General features: G+C 45.2%; 1 long non-coding RNA gene across 1 annotated transcript; it reads left to right on the forward strand.

Annotated features, from left to right (window-relative positions):
* The first annotated feature begins 1750 nt into the window (after positions 1–1750).
* LOC147584767 (uncharacterized) lies at positions 1751–17409 on the forward strand. Its single transcript, XR_015253127.1, has 5 exons — positions 1751–2197; positions 6249–6397; positions 6632–6737; positions 16767–16862; positions 17143–17409. It is a non-coding gene; the product is annotated as an uncharacterized LOC147584767 (long non-coding RNA).
* Positions 17410–21843: the final 4434 nt, after the last annotated feature.

A 21843-nucleotide genomic window follows, 5' to 3' on the forward strand; every position in this document is an offset into this window, starting at 1 on the left:
GTCAGACCAGGTCAGCCAACAACAGATTAAACTCTAGGGGGGAGAAGGTACAGGTTTACTGAAACCAGGACAAAGGCAGGGATTCATTTTGACCCGAATTTAAAACCACACCGATGCTTTAAGAAACACGCCAAACACTGAATTGTTGCTTCCATTTTCATTAGTGGAAACTTTGTACTTTCTAAAAATGACTGCACTCACACAAAACTAGAAGGCGACAACATTTGAACCGGTTAGAAACTCACACGCCGTGATGCATGCTATAGGACATGAGTTCCTAGACCCTCTCATTATATGGTTCATAAATCAGGGTTGCTAGACCACGACCCTGGAATTTGCTTTCTGAAGTTTTCATTCTCCAGAAGCAGCTTTCGGGAGTTCAGCAGGAAAGCATTCCGTGTTCTTGCACTGCCTCACTTAAACAAACAAACAGAGATTGTATAACCTCAGACAGGTTTCTTAATCTCACTGAGGCTTGGTTCCCACACTTGTAACTTGGGGATAACGGAAATTTATTTGCTTCTCAGGGTCGTTGTGAAGACTAAGTTGATGTATCTGTAAGTACCCTGCACGGTGCCCGATTCAAAGCAGCCTCCCAAGTCTCGAGTCTACTGCATAGCTCTGGCAGAAGGGTGATTATTTGCAGGTATGTATTTTCTTCCTGCTCCCTGAAATATTTTTCCCTGTGGAGATTCACCCGACCACTGAGGGCCACACAAGCAGAGGGCACGGAAACAGTGGACTTTGCTCCTGCTGTGTTCTTAAGCGTAGGTATTCCCGATATGAGCTGGAGGCCACCGTTGAGGGCTGGAGACCAGGCCTAGGAGTCAGGACCCAGGGGCTGAGGAATGCATGTTGACATGAGCAGTGGGGGCAGCACCCCAGACCTGCTCTGCTGGATGTTTTTCTTTAGTTCCGGACGTGAGCCCTTGCTCTAACTCTCTACCCGAAAACTGGTTTCCGTTACTCTAGTTTAGGGTATTAAGCACATCATCTGTCCTCAGAATCAGTTCTCACAAAACTCATCCGTTGGAAAACGTTTGGAGTTAACCCTAACAGCAGATGTTCATGCTTAATGTCTCCAAAATAGGGTGGCATAAACCAACCTTCAAATAGAGATTTAGAGCTGTGTCACTGTTTACCACTAAGTCGGGTCCTCTGCCATAGCCACGCCAACCCCCCGCCCCGCCTCATGTTACACCATGATGTTCAGGGCTTCCCTTCACCTCCACAGCAACCAGATTTATATTTTATCTGGACTAGAACGTCCTGACAAATTTTTAATTCAAACCCTATATTGCTACTTCCTGTTACTTTGGGCAAATTGCTTTATTTCACTGATGCTTGGTTTTGTTGTCTTGTGAAATGAAGCTAATAATTTCCCCCTAAAAAGTAGCTTACAGATTAAATGAGATAATAGAGGTCGGCCAGTGCCTGGTTTTCATAATAACTTCAACGAGAAGCTATTCTTCTCCTTCTCCACCTCTTCTCATCAAAAATATTTTTGTCATTGGGGCACCTGGGTGGCTCAGTCGGTTGGGCATCTGACTTCGGCTCAGGTCATGATCTCGTGGTTTGTGAGTTTGAGCCCCGCATCGGTCTCTGTGCTGACAGCTCAGAGCCTGGAGCCCGCTTCAGATTCTGTGTTTCCCTCTGTCTCTGCCCCTCCCCTGCTCATGCTCTGTCTCTCTCTCTCTCTCTCTGTCAAAAATAAATAAAACATTAAAAAAAATTTTTTTGTCCAAGTCACCCCAAAGCGTTAGTGAAGATGTGGAGCAACGAAAAAATTTCATGCACGGCTGGAAACCACTTTGGAAAACTGTTGGGGATCATCTACTAAAGCTAAGCGTATCAATAGCCTGTCTGCGACCCAGAAAGCCCGCTCCACGTGCCCAACAGCAGTGTGAACACGTGCTGAGCAGAAGACTTGCGCCAGGATTTTCGCTGCAACATTGCACCTATATCCACAGCGGTTAAAAACTGGGCACAGCCTAAATATCAACAAGAAACTGGGTAAATTACCCCATTTTGTCCTCCTTTTGCAAATAACTACCTAGACACGAAGACGTGAATTCTTTGCTACCTGCAGCCATGCAGTAACGTGGATCTCACAGATACGATTTTGAGGCACAGATGTGATACAGAAGAGTACATGTCGTGTGATTCCGTTCATGTGTCGTTGAAGAACACAGAAAAGGTAATCTACGGCATCGGAGACGGGGCTGCGGTAACCTTGGCAAGGGCTTGTGGCTGAAGAGAACGCATGGTAGGTTTTAGAAAGCTAGGTGTGCTCTGTTTCTTGATCCGTGCTCTAGTTTTGTGACTGCTGTGGGTTGAATTGTTTCCCTAGAGACAGATTTGCCGAAGCCCTGACGGCCAGTACCTCAGAATGTGACCTTAGGTGGAAATAGGGTCATTACAGCGGTAATTGAGTTAACGTGAGGTCATTAGTGCGAGCCGTAATCCACTATCACCAGAGTTCTTATAAAAAGGGAGAATTTGGATACAGAGGCATGCACACAGGGAGAATACCGTGAGGAGGTCAACGGCAGAGACTGGGGCGATGTATCTCCAAGACAAGGAGCACATAGGCTGACCAGCAAACCCCCAGAAGCTTGGGGGAGGGCATGGAACAGATTCTCCCTCACAGCCTCCAGAAGGAACCAATCCTGCTGACATTTTGATCTCAGATCTCTCGTTTCCAGAACTGTGACACTGTTGATTTCTGTTGTTTAAGCCACCCGGGTTGTCGTACTTCTAGCTAACGATCCTAGCTAACTAACGATTACGACTATTTCGTGGAAATTCTTCAGGCCCTGAACTTACCATCAAGGCACCTTTCTTGCATGTAAGATAAATGCTCCAACTAATACTAAAGTAACATGTGGATGAGCACATAATTGCATTTTGAAATAGTAAAGAACTCCATTAAGATTTAAAAAGCCTATTGAAGTAATAAGGGAAATACTTGATTATGTAAAATGTTAAACTCTGTGAAATAATGTCTAACAATTGAAATTGAAAACAAAAACCAGAGCAACCAACACGCTGGGGGATATATTTGCATCCCCCAACAGCAAAAGATTTGTATTCCTGATAAAGAAGCCTTGTATATACATTCTAAAGAACAAAAATCATATAGAAAACATAGATGCAAAATATAAACAGATTACACAAAAGAAAAAAAATATTAATAAGTGGAAAATGTTTAATAGAACTAGCACTCCAAGAAATGCCAATTAAGACAAGGTAGCATCTTTTACTCGTCAAATTAGCACCTTTTTGGGGCGCCTGGGTGGCGCAGTCGGTTAAGCGTCCGACTTCAGCCAGGTCACGATCTCGCGGTCCGTGAGTTCGAGCCCCGTGTCGGGCTCTGGGCTGATGGCTCGGAGCCTGGAGCCTGTTTCCGATTCTGTGTCTCCCTCTCTCTCTGCCCCTCCCCCATTCATGCTCTGTCTCTCTCTGTCCCAAAAAAAAATAAATAAATGTTGAAAAAAAAAATTAAAAAAAAAATTAGCACCTTTTTATTTTTAAACAATACTATCCAGCGCTGATAGATCTTCCATGAGACTGACATTCTCATCTGTTGGTGGTGGTAAGACTAATAATGACAAACGTATAAATGCGAAACCTCCACATTGTCCCTCTGTAGGGGACTGGTTGAAATAAACTATATGCATCTATATAATAGTGGCTATTAGCCTTAAAAAGAAATGACAGTTATCTCTAAATACTGTTATGGAATGAATTCAGGTGGTATTAATGTGAAGAGTCTTATGCATAAAATGCAGATGTTTACCTTCGAATGGGGGATTTGTATTTGTTATTTATGTTTTAAAAGTGGAAGAATAAATAATAAACTAAAAACAAGGATAGTGATAGGGGAGAAAAGGGAAGAGAGAGAAGGCAGAAATGAAGCCACACGTCTCTGAATTCACTTATTCTATGGTTTGACTTTGAAACCTTGAGGTTATTTTGTAAAACTGTGAAACAAAAACTAAAAAGAAATCCCCAAAAGTTAGAAGCGAGATGAGATAAATCAACAGTTTTTCAAGTTGAGGGGATAGGCACCCAGAAAGAACAATTTTAGGCGACTTTGGAACATGATCATGTGACTGTAAATCTTTAGTGAAATACACCCTAAGGACAAAAATAAGTTAAACCTTCAGCTACACTTAGTAATCATATTGTTGACGATAGTGTTTGTAGTGGTTTAAAAATATAATACCGCCTACAGAAAGACCCTGATCTCCCTCCGCACGAACGTGAGATGCTCATTAGTGACTTGCTTCTAATGAAAAGTGTGGGAATGTTGATGGGTGACTTCTGAAGCTAGATCATCAAAGGAATGGCGTTTTCTCCATGGTTCTGGTGGATCTCCTGCTCTGGGGCCAGCCTTCATGCCATGAGGACATTCCATTAGCCTTCCAGAGAGACCCATACAGAGAGGCACTTATGTCTCCCCCAGCAGCCAGTACTACTTTGCCAACCGTGAAAACGAGATACCTTGGAAGCAGATCCCTCAGCCTGGGCCACACCTTCAGGTAACCTCAGCCCAGGACACATTCCTTCCTGCAGCTTTATGGGAAAATCCCCACCAGAACTAGCCAGCAGAGTCGCTCTCAAATTCTTACCCTACAGAAACTGTGGCATAATCCCTGTGTAGTATTGCTTTAAGCCACCAAGTTTTAGGATAATTGATCATGCAGCAATAGATGACTACGGAATTTGTGCCAGGAGTAGGGTGCTGCCGTTACAAAACCCTCAAGTTTAGGAGTGGCTTCGGAATTAGGCCGTGGACGGAGGCGGAAGGTATTAAAAAGGCTTAGAGGTTCTTGAAAGGACTGTTTGTAGAAGCCCATGATCAAGGAGGGCTGATTTTTGGAAGAGTTTGCGAGTGTGGTCTTGTCCGAGTGGGCCACCACCAGAATCACAGGAGATCCAAGAGGTTTTTAAGAGAAGTAAATTGGCAGAAGTCCCACAAGGTTGGATTGAAAGGTGGCAGAAACGGTATAAAATGATAAGAGGCCTTAGGACCCTGAAGCTTCTGCAGGCAGGAAGCAAGCTAAAACTCTTCTGCAAAAGACCTGGGCTGCCTTTCTCAATGAGACGAGGGTGACCTAGAGGGTGGAGTAAAGAGAAGAGAGGCTGGAGCTGAGAGCTAGGGAGACTCACTTTCAGGCATTGAGTCCTAGTCAAGGAACTTCCACCATTTGCCCCTGTGGGTTTTGCTATGGATCAGAGGCTTCTACGTGTCTCCTCTTTTCCTCTATGGTGTGTGTGTGTGTGTGTGTGTGTGTTGGGGGTGGGGGTGGTCCATAGTAGTTACCCTATGCCTGTCCCACTGTTAAGTGTATGTGCAAAGAGGTGGCAAATATTTTCTCTTCTATTTATTTGTTTGTTTACTTCTTTATTTATTTTTCAACATTTATTTATTTTTGGGACAGAGAGAGACAGAGCATGAACGGGGGAGGGGCAGAGAGAGAGGGAGACACAGAATCGGAAACAGGCTCCAGGCTCTGAGCCATCAGCCCAGAGCCTGACGCGGGGCTCGAACTCACAGACCACGAGATCGTGACCTGGCTGAAGTCGGACGCTTAACCTACTGCGCCACCCAGGCGACCCAATTTATTTTTAATTTTATTTAAATCCAAGCTGGTTAACATACAGTGTAGTAATGGTTTCAGGAGTAGAATGTAGTGAACCATGACTTACATGTAACACCCAGTCCTCATGCCAACAAGTGCCCTCCTTAGTACCTATTGCCCATTTACCCCCAGCCCCCAACCAACTCCCCCCCCCAGAAACCCTCAGTTTGTTCTCTGTATTTAAGAGTCTCTTATGGTTGCCTCCCTCTCTGTTTTTATCTTACTTTTCCTTCCCTTCCCCTATGTTCATCTACTTGGTTTCTTAAATTCCACATATGAGTGAAATCGTATGGTTTTTATCTTTCTCTGACTTATTTCACTTAGCATAATACACTCTAGTTCCATTCACGTTGTTGCAAATGGCACGATTTTGTTCTTCTTGATTGTTGAGTAATATTCCACACCTTCTTTATCCGTCTCCTTTATCCATCCAGTGGATGGACATTTTGGGCTCTTTCCATAATCTCCTATTGTTGCTAATGCTGCCATAAACATTGGGGTGCATGTGTCCCTTTGAATCAGCATTTTTGTGTCTTTGGCTGAATGCCTTGTAGTGCAGTTGCTAGATTGTAGGATGTAACTTTTCTTTCTGGGTCGTAGGTCTTCATGTTTTGAGAAACTATACTCGAGGAGCTATACTCTAGGAATCCTGAGGTGTTTTCTCCACACCTGGACCTGATTTAGGTAACAAGATCCTAGACTTCAAGCTGATGCCGTAAAAGAATGAGTTTTGGGGAGTCTTTGGAAAGGTAAGTGTACTTTAACATTTGCAGTGTAAATCAGTAAGCCAGAGACTAGAAAGAAACATGCCTACACATACTTTGACATTGCTCTTTCAATGGGTGGAGAGTCATTTTCCTCCCTTTGAATATGAGCAGACATGGTGATTCACTTATAACAATAGAATGTGATAGACATGACAATGTATGATTTTTGAGCCGAGACCGTGAAAGTCATTGCCATTTACACCTTGCTGTCTTGAGTACTCACTTTAGGGGAAGCCAGAAATCATGCTGTGAGGACCCTCCAACAGCCCTCTGAGAACAACTGAAGTCTTCTGTCAACATCCAGCATCAGCTTGGTGGCCATGTAAGTAGGTCCCCTTGGAAACCGTTCTCTCAGCCCCAGTCGTGCCTTCACATGACCACAGCCCTGGCTAACGTTCTTCTGCAATATCATGAGAGACTCTGACCCAGAACTGGGCAGCCAAGCTGCTTCTGATTTGCTGCTTCCTTGACACTGTGACATCGCTAGTGTTTATTGTGGCTTCGCGCCATTAAGTTTTGGAGTAGATTGATGTGTGTGCATTGTTGATGAAACAGATAATTGTGTTGGTGTCATTGGGGTAAGAGAAAGGACCCACAGGCTTAAGATTGATAAGGTTTAAAAAATACTGTAGGCTTAAAGTCAAATGGCAGTAATTGCAATGGGATATTTTATGTTAAGGAGCAGCCAGAGGAGGAGGAGGAAGAAGAGGAGGAAAGGGAGAGCAAAAGCAAAGTTTGTTAATTCCATCCACAGAAAAGACCTTGAAAAATGAGTACCTTAAAACCCAGGTTGCGGCTTCCATATACATTTTCCCCCTTGAACGCCAACAAACTAGATATTTATGAAGAAATGGCTAGTTCCAGATCTGGAGCAGAAAATGTTTCAGATGAGCCTGGAGCATCTCATCACACCAAAAAGTAACGAGGCGATAAAAAATACCCAAAAAACAAAAAACTAGAAAAAATGCTAGAGTCTTCTTAAGGATTCAGAAAGCAATGCAAAGAGGCCCCTACTGGCCAAAGATGGGACAATTGAAGCATGATTAAGAATAATAACTGTAATGGATTAAAACATATCAGATATGTTTAAATGAATTCAGAATGATACTAGAAAAACTAATTAGTTCCCTTTGGATCGTACTTGGCACTCAATTCATTATCGTGATAGCTAGTGAATACAAGGAATAAATTAGGCCTTTATTCTACCTTTCTTCTATGAACTGTACCTGAGTATAATTAAATAGGCAACGAGAAGTTGTTTCTGTCTGTAGAAGGACTCCAGTTCACAGATGAAGAAATAATGGTGAAATGAGAGTATACTTTTTTGAAATTCCTAGTGGATCTGGATATCACAGGAAGATAGCCAGGCAGGCACTGCGTGCCATCGGGGAGGTCTACAGCACTGTTTGCAAAGCATTCTTGCCAAAGTGACAAATGCACATTGATCACACTTCCAGGTTCAGCTACCAATTTTTAGGAAATGTAGGGGACAGAGGAACGTGCTAAATGGCAACATGGGGACCTGAGTAGCAAATTCCAGGTTGGATAAATGACCGGGTTCTTTAACCAGTAACACAGACACTGCAGAGACAGAGAGAGAGAGAGAGAGAAGGATGGGAGAGAGAGATAGAGAGCGAGCATGTTTCAAATAGTTTTTATAACATGCAGAGGCGCCCGGTGTATATTGAATTAGGCAAATCAGGGTATAAAATTGCATTTATAAAATAAATCCATCTTATGTTTTAAAAGTAACATACGGCACAAAAGAAAAAAATGTAAAAAATCGTAACAGTGTCTGGGGGCAGCAGGGTTGCTGGTGGTATTTAAATATTGTTCTATAGTTTCCCAATCTGCTTTAAGATACAAATATTATTTTTATAATCGCTACATTAGCTCTTTTTTGGAATAGGACAAATAGATAAATTAGTCAACATATGTCTAGAGTCAGCAAAAGCGCTTATAAATCTAAAGTACTTGTTTTTTCACACGGTAGCCCTGTGATTCCATCCATGGAGATTCTGTTTTCTGCCATAACATGGACTAACCCCGTTGGGATGTAATGTGCTGGGGGCGTCCTGACTCCCTAGCAGCCGCACATGTTTGACTAAGGGTCCTACGGGAAAACCCGAAACCAGAGGAATGAATTGGCCCTTCTAGCTTTGAGACAGGTCTGTAATTCAGCGTCTGAATTACGAAGTCTGACTTTTGGTGGATGACGAACAGGAAGAGGAAACAAACAGCCTCAACGTAGCTCAGGTTGGGTACAGATGGTCCAGAAGCAACAAGTTTATTCTGTAACGTTGCCAAGGCAACAGCAGCTGCTTCTGTGGCGGCGGGTGGGGGAGGGGAAAAGCAGTGGAAATGAAGAAGCAGAATGATTCCGTAAATCTTTCCTAGGGAAATAGGGACGGATGCTATAAAATATTGAATATTCTCTGGGTGAACGTACTGCCATAACACACGAAGCGTCGTCAGTAAAAGGAAGGGCAAATGGTGTGTTTCATATTATAATCTGCCTGGACCCCAGTAGGAGTCCGGTGCCTGTTGTCATCCCGTCATTTTCCCTTCCATGGCTCCAAACAGCGGTAGACGGGGCCTTCTTACAGCTCCGTCCCCTTGAGTGTTAAAACACATTGACGTTTTCTTGTGACAGTTACGGCGGCATCTATTCACAAGGCTGAAAGATGCTTATTAGGTTTTCACTATGTCTGGACTTGAGCGGGAAGAAGAGAGGAAAGGGATACTTCGGTCTTCCCCCTCCTCCTCTCCTCCCCCTCACTCCTGCTTCCGTTCTTTTTAGCTGCAGAGGAAGAAGATCAAGGAAGGAGAGTGTGGCAGTGAGAAGAGAGCGAGAACAGCAGGTCCGGGGAATGTGCTAGAGATATTTTCAGCCAACGGGTAGTGCAGCCAGCAGGCTACCTGGCCAGAAGGCGGCCCCCTGGGGTCACCGGGAGCCTGGGAGGAGCTGAGTCAGGAGCCCATCTCTGCAGGTAATGAGGGAGGGGTCAGAGTTGGACATGAAGACAGAGGTTTGAAAACGATCAGTGGGACATGTGGAGCATCTCAGTCGTTCTCCAGGTGGAGACGCTCTGAACGCACCGGCTCAGGGAAAGACTCTCTTCCCTCCAGAACCTCATTTCGTGTGTTGAGAACCTGGGACAAAGTTTGGTTGGTCTTCACGTGCGCTCAAGTAAAGAGAATTTAGAGCCCTGCTCCTGCCCAGTTGGTACTGAATGTTTTTTCAAACGCCAAACCACTTTGCAACAATGCAGGGTGGCATAGAGGTCGAAAGCCTGAACTTGGGAGTCAGGCAGGCCAGCCGAACCTGGATCTGAACCCCAGGCCCGCCACCTGGAGCCGCTCAATCTATTTAGTTGGAGTCACGTTGACAAGGTTAACCGCAGGGAACTCAGCCTCCCCAGGCCTCAGCTTCCTCTTCTGTCAATGTGGGCCCAAGGCCAACCCCCTAGTGTTGGGTTGTGAATTTGGCACAGCACCTGGGACGTTACTATTTCATCATTGTCATTTGAACTTGTCTTTGAAAAGTAGGATGGAATGGAGTTAGTTTATCTATGCTTGCTTCTTGACTTTGGGAGTGACACTAGATAAGGTAGAAACCCTGACCAGAAAGCTCTGTCACGAGTTGACGATGGGCCTATAAATAGGGTTCTCCAAAGAAACAGAAGCAAGGATCTATATGTATATTTGTAACTGTATCTATATCGTCTCTCTGCCTATCTGTCTATCTATCTATCTCTCTATCTGAGAAAATAGAACTTATTTTAAGCAATTGGCTCACATAGTTGTAGAGGCTGCAAGTTCAAAATCTGCAGGGCAGACCAGCAGCCTGCAGGTGCAGGGAAGATTTGATGCAGTTCAAGTCCAAACGCAGTCCGGAGGCAGATTTTCCTCATTCTCCGGGGAGGTCGGTTTTTTCCTATTAAGCCCTTTGGTTGGGTAGATGATGCCTGCCCACCTTGTGAAGAGTAATTTGCTTCACTCAGAGTCTGCCGATATAAATGTTAACTCACTGGGGAAAATCACTTTCACAGAAATATCTAGAATAACGTTTGACCAAATATCTGAGTACCGTGGCCTAGCCAAGTTGACAGAAAAATTAACCATTGCAGGGCCCTTAGAGCCCTGTCCGAACTTTGGTATCTCCTCACGAATCAGTAACCGTGACCCTAGAGAGTCACTCACACAGTGAAGAGGGTCCCATTAATGCAGTTAATGTCATGGCATCTGTAGAATAGCTGGGACCAGATTTCACTGTTTTCATGATCTGTGCTGTACCCTTCCTCAGGAAAAAGTCAAAGTGTGACCAAAGTTGATAGCAGGAAATATGTAAAAATGGCAATTTTTGCCATAGATCCTGGGGCTAATAATATGTATTTATTCCAATGTCTTAAATCTTAAGTGAAAGAGTGGAATATTTAAAGGGAACACTGGGGGCGCCTGGGTGGCTCAGTCAGTTAAATGTCTGACTTCGGCTCAAGTCTTGATCTCATGGTTCATGAGTTCGAGCCCCACATTGGGCTCACCCTGGTGGTGCAGAGCCTGCTTTGGGTCCTTTCTCTCTCGCTCTCTCTCTGTCTCTCATAATAAATAATAAAACCTTAGAAAAGTAAAATAAAAAATAAAGGGAGCACTAGACTGGGGACCAGAGGTTCTAAACCCTAGCAAAGTTGATGATCATACCTGCACCAAAAAATGTAGCCGTAGGGAGGATTTGCTATAATAATCTATGTAAAAGCACACAGATATCAACTCTACTCAAATCTGGAAAAGGGTTGAAAGCTGAAACCTTGCCGGGGGTAATCTAACTTTCTCAGAAGAGCTGTATAAACAGAAAGCATTGCTGCTTTTAAAACAGAAGGGAAGGCAAGAGGGAACCAAGCCACATATCTCAGGCTGACACCTTGTTCTTCTCTTTCTTCTTTCTCTTAAGCAAAATTTCACTATGTTTTGACAGCGCTTCTCAGTTAGTCCTCCAGTTTATGGCTTCCTGCCCATCTTCCTTTGTTTGGTGCACACGAGTGGTGCAGAGCTCTTTCTGTAAGCTGCTGTCAGGGAGTGTTGGGAGTCCAAGGGCAAAGATGACCTACAGGACTTTAAAAGGTGCCTTTCATGGGTCTAGGGAAAGAGGATTTCTTAGACGCTGTTGCTAAAAGTGTAAATCAGTATGATGTCCTGGAGTACAGTTGGGAAATACAGAGCAACTGCCTCAAAAGTGTGTATGTACCTAGCGTTTCTGGTCTAAGAAGTTTATCCTGAGAAAGTAACAGGTAAGTATGCGAAACATACATACAAAGATACTCATTAGGGTCTTTTAACAATGAACAGCTGCAAGTAACCTAAATGTCCAAAGGTATACAGGATTGAATAAATGAATTACAGTTCATCTTGGAAATAGAATTATTTGGGGCACTGGGTGGCTCAGTTGGTTAAGGGGCCAACTTTGGCTCAGGTCATATCTCGTAGCTCCTGGGTTCACGCCCCGCATCGGGCTCTGTGCTGACAGCTTGGAGCTTGGAGCCTACTTCAGATTCTGTGTGTGTGTGTGTGTGTGTGTGTGTGTGTGTGTTCCTCCCCTACCTCAAAAATAAAGAAACATTAAAAAATTAAAAAAAGAAAAAGAACATAGAATTATTTAGGGGCACCTGGGTGGCTTAGTCAGCTAAGTGTCCAACTTCGGCTCAGGTCATGATCTCACAACTCATGGGTTTGAGTCCCACGTCAGGCTCTATGCTGACAGCTTAGAGCCTGGAGCCTGCTTCAGATTCTGAGTCTCCCTCTCTCTCTCTGCCCCTCCCTCTGCTTGTGCTCTGTCTTTCTCTCCCTCAAAAATAAATAAACATAAAAATTTTTTGAAAAAAGAAAGAAAATAGAATTATTTAACCATTAAAGATAATAAAATGATGTACATGTGTGTATATAAAAATATATAAAGATATTCATAATATATTAGGACAAGTAGATCACTAGTATTTTTTAATGTTTTTATTTATTTTTGAGACACACAGAGAGAGACAGAGTGTGAGCAGGAAAGGGGCAGAGAGAGAGGGAGACACAGAATCTGAAGCAGGCTCCAGGCTCTGAGCTGTCGACATGGAACACAATGTGGGGCTCTAAACTCGTGAATGACCTGAGCCAAAGTTGGAAGCTTAACCTGACAGAGCCACGCAGGTGCCCCAGTGAATCAGTAAGTATTAAATATAGCATTAATTCCGTTAAAAAATAAACACAAACATATGGAAAAGTTTTGATGAGATGTCTTAGTACATTTGGGCTTCTGTGGTAGAATACCATAGACAAGGTGACTTATCAACCACAGAAATGTTTTTCTCATAGTTCTGAAGGCTGGGAAGTCCAAGATCAAGGCATGAGCAAGTTCATTGTCTAGCAAGGACCCACTTCCAGATTCATAGATGGTAGTCTTTTTCCGGGGTCCTCACATGGCCTTATCATTTCCCAAAGGCCCTACCTCCTAATCACACTGGAGGTTAGGGTTTCAACATATGAATTTGGACCTGGAGTGGGGGTGGGGGGGACATAAATTTTCGATTGATAGCAGTGGATAGACACCAAAATATTTACAGTGATCTTCTCTGGGTAGTAGAATTTTGGTTGGTTGTTTTATTTCTTCTTACTTATCTGTGTTTTCTATTTTTCTACACTGAACATATGATTACTTGTATACCTGAAAAAATAAGGGGGGAAATGCCTTCCTTAGATAATATTTACCGCTCTGCAATTTGCCCGTTCTTGATTAGAAGGGGGAGTGCTGTGAATTCTAGAGGATCATCATGACATCTGGGGAGGAAAATTGTCCTCAGCATTACTTCTGTTATTTTTCACCTTCCATTGGCATTTTGACATCAGTGCTGAATGTATCCCCTCAGATTGATTTTCTCTCTTCTGTAAAAAAGAAACTATTAGCAGACGCCCACCCTGGACAGCTCTTTCTGAAGAATCTAGATTGTGAGCCATTGCAAAGTAAAGCAGCCATTTACCTGATACCCCCAAAGACACCCTGGCACCTGTATTATCATAAGGACGGTAATTCTTGGAGGTTTGCTAACATGAACTCATCTAGAAGGTTCTGGGGTTAATGCTAAAACCTGAAGTCAGAAATAGAACCCAAGGTAACACTGAGAAAACCTTGACAGGTGGGTATGTACTTCCATAAGGAGGGCTGATAGTTTTCTTCCTTTGGGCGGATCATGAGATCTGATATTTTTAGTGTATGCCGTGGCAGGGCTTGAAACGATGTTACTTCTCGATAACGTGGGGACACTTCACCCTGAGTGCCTGTGTAGGTAACCCAGAAAACACTTAGCAGGTTGGATACTGTGGCAGAAAATCAGCATGTAATCATGTTACCCTGCCCTTCTTTTGGGCTGTTGAGCTGTAATGAGAGATTTTTGTCTCCTGACTGCACAAATGTTAAGACCCCTTGAGGTAGCCTCCGGCTTCTAGATCCCGAAACACAAAGCAGGATCACAAACGCCACTCTGTTTCGCAAAAAGGCAACAACTAGTGAGTCAGGATGGGTAGACAAGGAGGCTGTGGGGAGGAAGGATGACATGCCATCCATTTATCTGCAGTGTCAGGTTGGCTCCAGCTTCCTGAAGGGCCTCTTCCCTGTCCCCACTCTCATACAACAATGGAGGTCATAGATTGTTCTCTTGCCGTATCTCTACCCTCCCAGAGCATCGACTAGCCTTTATTGTCTCTCTCAAGACGGTCACCTTATCTTGCCTCGTGTTGTAGTTATATATGAATACTTCTTAAACTCTTACTAGCTTGAGAGTTCCCCAAGGGCACTGACAGTTTCTCAATTGGGTTGGCATTGATCATGGACGGTACCCAGCAGATGTTCAGTATATATTAAAAAAAAAAAATCATTGAATGAACAAATGCATGAATGGATGAATGAACAGTAGGCATTCCACATTTACTCATTTCTACTGACAGAGAGAACAAGAAGTTGGAGCTCTCAAAAAAGAAAGTTGATTTTCAATCTCCCAATGGTTTAATGGATGTGTGTGATTCCCCCTTCTCAAGGAAGGAGTTGGCTCTGGTATCCTTGATGTCACTGCTTTGATTCTTTACTCTTCCCCTCATGGTAGAAAAGGTGAATTTAGCTAGGAATCCAATGGACTCATTCAAGGACCTGCCATTATTCTGGGACTCTGCCTAGTCAGTTTCTCTCTGACCCTCACTGGTAATAAGCTGACAGTGGAGCAGACTTAATCTTTCCACTTACAACCTATTAAATGGATTCATAAGATCAACCCATAGGTATTTGTTATTCAACTATTACACTCCCAACACTGCAAGGTACAATACTCCTAGAGTTTTTGGACTGAACAGTAAAGTGTTTTTTCATAGATTACAATATCTAGCATAGATCATTTAATCCCTCCCTTTTACAGAAGATTGCACCAAGCCATTCCAAGGCATCATCATCATCATCAACATCTCTTCCTCCCCTTTCTCCTTCTCCTCTTCCTCCAATCATCAGCCAAAGGCCCTGTGTACATAGTACTATGCTGAGTGTGTGAAATGAATACAAGGAAGGAGTGCCTGGGTGACTCAGCCGGTTAAGCGTCCGACTTCGGCCCAGGTCATGATCTCACAACTCGTGAGTTCAAGCCCCACGTCAGGCTGTGTGCTGACAGCTCAGAGCCTGGAGCCTGCTTCGGATTCCGTGTCTCCCTCTCTCTCTGCCCCTTCCCAGTACACGCTCTGTCTCTCTCTCAAAAATAAACAAAGATTAAAAAAAGAAGAAAAAAAAAAACCACAAGAGAGAATAAGAGGAGTGGATTATATCAAGAATCTTGTGATGTCAAAAGTAGTCAGGCTATGGACATGTGAGTGGCTCAGTCGATTAAGCCTCTGACTCTTGATTTCAGCTCAGGTCATGATGTTTCAGCTTCGTGAGTTCAAGCCCCGTGTCAGGTTCCGTGCTGCCAGCTCAGAGCCTGGAGCCTGCTTCAGATTCCGTGTCTCCCTCTCTTTCTGCCCCTCCCCCATTCGCTCTCTGTCTCTCTCTCTCTCCTTCAAAAATAAACAAACATTAAAACATTTTTAACATGAATACAGGGAACTGTTAGATCAATATATGCATATCCATAGAACTGTTTTCATAGTATAGTTTTACATTGTGGACTCAAACAGAAACTATGCCTTCCATTTCTAATGATATCCTGGTGCTCTGTCCCTCCTTTGAAGGACATGCTAGTAACATTAATAGAATGTACAATAATTTGCTGGCCCCATGCCTCTTTCCCTCTTGTAGGTCCCAAGGAGCACAGGCACAGGTAAGTTCTAGGTGTTTTTATTAAAAGGGCCATGGTCCCCCTGCTGGCAGCTCCTGGGAGAGGGGGGCTGGCCCTGTGATTAGGTAGGACCCCCTCCCTGGGTTCCCCCAACAAGCGTGAGCGACACATTCCATCGCATGTCTGGGCTATGCCTTCCCAACTTGCAGACTCCCTGTAGATCTTTCTTTAGTGAAGGAACTCCACTCTCCCTTACCTCAGATTCAAATGGAGCCTCAGACATGCCCCAAATCATCAGGCCAAATCTGCCAGGAATCTTAAAGGAAAAAAAAAATTTCCGGGAGTGAGTTATATATGGCGGTGAATTCATACACTTTGTGTAGCTCATTTCCTTCCATTATGCTAATTCTTCTAACTCAATAACTTAATTCCACCACCGCCCCTTCCCCCTGCCATACACACCCTTTTTTTTTTTTTTAATCCAGGGAAGAAGCTGATTGATGCTGAAGTCAGAAGCCATCCAATTTTGTGATGGTCTAAGTACTCCAGGCAATTGCCCTGCAGCTGCCAGTGGCTGTCTTAAGCCCACGCGAAAACAAGCACATTTTCAGCAGGCTCATTTAGAGCTGCAAGGAGGTCGGCGGCGTGTGCTACGTGTGCATTTAGGAGTTTGTTTGCAGCTGCGCGTCCTGGACAAATGCCAAGGTCAGGAAATCTATAGAGGGCTGTCCTAACACTTCCTCCTTGATCTGTATCAACCTGCCTGTGTGCCACACGGGGAAGTGCTGCTCCAGCCTGTTGGCCTCGCTCCCTCACACAGTCTGTGCTGACTCGATGCTTATTTATTATGCAATTATTAGAGTTATTGGATGTGCTCATGGCTTATTACCCTCTGGACGCGTTTACAAGTAGGATAAGAAAAACCCACAGCAGCTTAATTTCTGTTGTGATCAAGAAATGTGTACTTACTGTGAAACATTGTCTTTGTTCCATAAAGCTTCTCAAACCTTAATTTTCCTTTGTAGGGGCCACCTAAAATGTATATTTGTGTCTTTTATATGAAGTAGGTTAGAAGCAGGCATGACTGATCAAGAGACTGGGCGAAGAGCCAAGAGCTGGAGCTGTTGGGGAGAGGGCCCCCGTGAGCTAAAAGCTGCAAGGTGATTTCTGGCTCTTGGTTATGTCAACATTTGCTTAACAAACTATGTTTCCATTCCTTTCTGGTCTTTCTCAGAAGCTTACTCTCTCTGTCTCCAGTTTGTGGACAAACACATGTGCATGCAAGCAGATGCACACACACACACACACACACACACACACAGCTGCAATATTGCAGCCTTCTATCCACGACACAAACAAAGAAGCATTAACAATTTTCTAGGGATGGAGGCGATACTTTTCCAAGCATCTCAGCAGATCCTCCCTCATGGTTTCTTTCAGAGGATAGAAGGTTCTGAAGTTCCTGCACTGCCGTATACCCTGATGCAAAAGCTAGGCCCTGAGTACATGTGGACTGACTTCACCTGGGGATAGTCTTGTCCTCTGCACGTAAGATGATACAGTGTGCATAGAGCACCAATAATATGCAGAACATTTCTCCTTCCTACTTAGGGAGAGAAGTGCTGGGATGAAAAGGATCTGGGAACCTAAGTTTTATTGTTCTGGCTAGCACTTTTCAGTGATTGTCAAGAAAAGAGAGGAACGTGAGAGTTCTGTCATTTCTTCTTTCTCATTTTCTCTCATTCCTGGCCTCGTCTTACCGCAACCCACCCCTATGGTTAGGGGGCACTCCGACCACCCTGACAGCACTACAGAGATCATTTGGAGCCCACATGATTTCCTTGCCTCCTGGCAGTTCTGATCCTATCTCTCAGCCAGGTATTTATCAGAATCTCTGCTCTGGCTTCTCGAGGTTCAGGGCGGGGACAGGGCAGCAGTCAACTTTGACCTCTCCCATAGTAACACCTGTATGTTCCATCCACTTACCTTCTCAAGGCTTAAACGGAATGTCCCAAAGAACTTACATGCCCCCGGAGCCTAACCAACTCTGGTCAATCTCTGGAGAAGGGGCCTGATACTAGCCCGCGGCAGAGGCCATCTGAAAGAGCCCATATGGGATTTTGCTAGATGGGCTGGGGCCCCCGGGGGCAGCACCCCGTTGGCTCCCAGCTCCCACTCTAGTCTGGGTTCTAGAACCTGCGAGGACGTCACCATTTGCTGAGCTTCGGAGTCTCCCGGAAAGCCAGAAGGCGGAACCCTTTCAGGGGTCCGGAAAAGCGTGAGCTCTTCCAAGCAGGTGTTTGGTCTCTTAGAGCAAATGCTTGATTCACGTGGATCTGAGCTGTGGGCGCTGGCTGGTTCTGTCCAGGGTCACGCTCAACCTTAAAAGCAGCGCTGACGCTGAAGCACTGGAGAGGAACATTCCGAGTCATTCGGACCCTAAAGGAGTGCTCACCGGTTGTCTGTCGATTGTTCCTACTGCCGCTCTGTTATCTGGCCAGCGGGCAGCTCCCTCACCCGCAAGCTGCTCCCTCCACATGATTTGCCAGCCACCACAGGGCAGCGACTGAACAAAATGCTCTTCTAGGGGATGCCCTGTTCCACTCCATTCTTATCTCAGCATTCCTGTCCTTTAGATGCGCTGCTGCAATTCTCACTCCCCGCTGCCTAGGTACGTAGCGTCCATTGTGTATTTCCTGATGATGCGCTTTGGTTTGTCTCTTGGAAACACTGTTATTGCACCCCAGGGATGCAGCTTCCAAACTGTTGCATTCAGCCTTCTCCTTCCTCAGCTGTTCGAATCCCATGACAAGGGTGACTGATTGGCAGCACCATAACCAGCAGTCACTTCCCGCCCCCCCCCCCCCCCAAGGCTTCCCAGAGGAAAAGCTGTGCCGTTGAAATGCAAATGGCTGATCAAAAGCGGTAAATCCCTTCCAAGAACAAGGTCTGTCTTTGCCACTTTGGGCTTTGCCAAATATTTCAAACAGCCTTTCGCATCTGGGCAAGGGGGAATGTTGGTATGTATCATCAGGCTGAGGCAATGTTCTTAAACTGTGGTCATGATCCACTAGGGGCTTCTGAAATCAGTTTAGTAGGTTACAACTGCATTAGAAAATAGAATCGAGGGGCGCCTGGGTGGCTCAGTCGGTTAAGCGTCCGACTTCAGCTCAGGTCACGATCTCGCGGTCCGTGAGTTCGAGCCCCGCGTCGGGCTCTGGGCTGATGGCTCAGAGCCTGGAGCCTGCTTCCGATTCTGTGTCTCCCTCTCTCTCTGCCCCTCCCCCGTTCATGCTCTGTCTCTCTCTGTCTCAAAAATAAATAAAACATTAAAAAAATTAAAAAAAAAAAAAAAAGAAAATAGAATCGAACCAAAGAGAATAGGGTAGATGTACAGGAGTACACAGCCCGTAACAAAGGTTGGTTTCTTTGTGAAATTTTCATTTTGGTATAAACACACGCACATAGATAGATAAACGTGTGTACTGATGTGGGGGCACGAATGTATTTCTGTTTATTTTTTAACCTTTATTTTAACTGTGACGTATTATTAACCCCCCAGCAGCATATATACAATTTCTATTTTAAAGACTCATTAGACCAACTCCTAAGTTTCCCCCACTATGACTGAGAACGAGGACAGAGCTGCGACCTTAGAAACCGTCTGTCTGGGGGCACCTGGGCGGCTCAGTCGGTTAAGCGTCCAACTTGGCTCACGTCGTGATCTTGCGGTCTGTGAGTTCAAGCCCCGTGTTGGGCTCTGTGCTGACAGCTCAGAGCTTGGAGCCTGTTTCAGATTCTGTCTCCCTCTCTCTCTCTGCCCCTCCCCCGCTCGTGCTCTGTCTCTCTTGCTCTCAAAAATAAATAAAACATAAAAAATTTAAAAAGAAACCGTCTGTCTGACCCTCCTCACCTCATTCCCCTTCCCGGCCCCCAGAAGCAGCCGCACTCCTGACTTTTACAGTAATCATCCCCTGGCTTTGGTCACAGTTTTGGCCCCCCACATCTACATCAGGAAGAACACTGAGTTTGGTCTGCCTTTGAGCTCTTCCTACGAGTTCTCCTGGGATTTGCTTCTTCCCCTCAAGGCTGTGTTCCTGAGATTTTTCTCTTGTTGGCACGTTCACCTGTAGCGCAAGCATTTCATTGGCGTGTAGCTTTCTTCATAGGATTGCACCATGATACCGGCACCATCCTGGGGCTGGTGGACACGAGAGTCATTCCAGATTGGGTGTTTACAAACAGTGCTGCTCCGGAACCTTCTCCCTCATTTCCCTGGCATGCCTGCAGAGGGGTTTCTCTGGCACACAGGAGAGGGCTGTTGGTTCTGTGATTCCTGCATGTTCTACGTGACGGGGTGCAGCTCGGTGCTTGCACCCATTCTCCACCACCAGCCCACACGTGGTTTTGTTCAGATGTATTTCTGACTGTGGTCTGTAACCAAAAAAGTTGGAAGACATGTCTAAAGGCTCCTAAGGTAAGAACGGTACTTCTTTAAAACTAAGAATTTTTTCATTGCCGTGTGTGTGTGTGTGTGTGTGTGTGTGTGTGTGTAGGTGAGCCTGGAGGAAATCAGAGCAGGAGAAAGGATGAAAGGACACTTACGTTGTGAGCACTTGTTACCCACCATGCACCGAGCACAGCGCTTTACCAATTTGCACGTATTTTCTCCTAAATCTTCACATCAGCCTTGTGAGACGTGGTTAAATCCCACTCGGTAGAAAAGAGGTTCAAAGAAAGTAAGGAACGCACCCAGAGCCATATGGCAAGAAATATGCTGGAACTGGAATTTGCACCCAGGCCTATCGGTCTCCAAAGCCACCTGACCACTTTTCCCACCTCGGGTGCTCTTCCCAAGGCCCCTGCCTCTGCAGGTTGTACTTCCCTGCCTCACTGGCACATGACCTTGGCCCAGGATTGTCTCCAAATCACTGTGAGAGAGGCGCAGTTCATCCCAGGACTTCAGATCTTCCACAGAGTGTCCTTGGCCCCCTGCCCAGCTCACACCTGCCCTCCAGATGCCAGGACCTGAACAGCTCACCATTCCGCCCGATGCTTAGACGGCTCTTGCCAGTCGCTGGCTCCTTGGTCTCTCACTGTCTCTCTCTGTCTCTAGATGGTGCCCTCTCGCTGGAGGACCGTCTCGACCTTTCCTCTCTGAAAGTTTTCATGTGTCTGCTCCCACCCAGGGAGGTGAGTTTTAGCTCCCCCTCAAACTGCTCCTAATGGCAAAGCCTCCATCACTTGAACGTTTGCAAGGAAGAACTCCTGTTCTGACCTTGGCCACGGATTGCCAGGGCGGCACGGGGCGGAGTTTTCGGTTGGCAAAATGGGGTGTCTGAATGGCTGCCCCAGCAGGAGTTCTTCCGGACTCTATCTTAAACGGCTCGCCCAAACTTTTCTCACAAGACCTAAGGGCACTACCTGTAGCCAAGGAGCTATTCCCCTTCATTCAAAACAAAATCAAGGATGGAAGGGAGGGGAGAGGAAGGACGTTTGTTTGTTCATTCACTGGACATTCACCGGGCACTTTTGGGGATTGGGGGAGGTCACTGCTGTAAGACACCCCAGCCAGTCCTCACAGAGACAAATACGAAAGCACACCCATGCATTCTGTTTTTGATACGCTTGTGTTGATACAGGTGGAGGCTTTCTTTTGGGTATGACACGTTCTTCTGACCATGAAAAGGGCAATCACGGAGGAGATGTTTCATTATCAAGGTATTCTTAGGATGTTTTTAGACTGTTCTCACAGCTCTAGCAGTTCACGCAACAATTAATATATTCAGGCAGATTAGTCACTTACCAGCAAAACCCTCGATTTCTATAGCACTGCTGGAGGCAGAAAACTCACTGTGTTTAACGGACTTAATTAGTAGCTCGGAGTTACAACTGAGATCATTTGGAAGTCCCACGGACAAGAGAAAGTGGCAGGAAGGACTGATCACCAAAGACTGAGAAAATGCGTTTTCTAGGCATATTACACAGAAGGGTTTCCACTGGCTCAAATGGGGCTCACTTTCAAAAGACAGGCCCTACTGATTAAGGACTTCTGTTCAGTGAGCTACTCTGGAGAGTCAACATTGTCCCACGTTCAGCCCCAGTCCATTCTACCCTGAGTTATATACCGCATACGTGTGA

This window comes from Puma concolor, chromosome A1 (genome assembly GCF_028749965.1).
Source record: "Puma concolor isolate L17-30 chromosome A1, mPumCon1.1.hap2, whole genome shotgun sequence".
In the NCBI taxonomy this organism is placed as follows: Eukaryota; Metazoa; Chordata; class Mammalia; order Carnivora; family Felidae; genus Puma; species Puma concolor.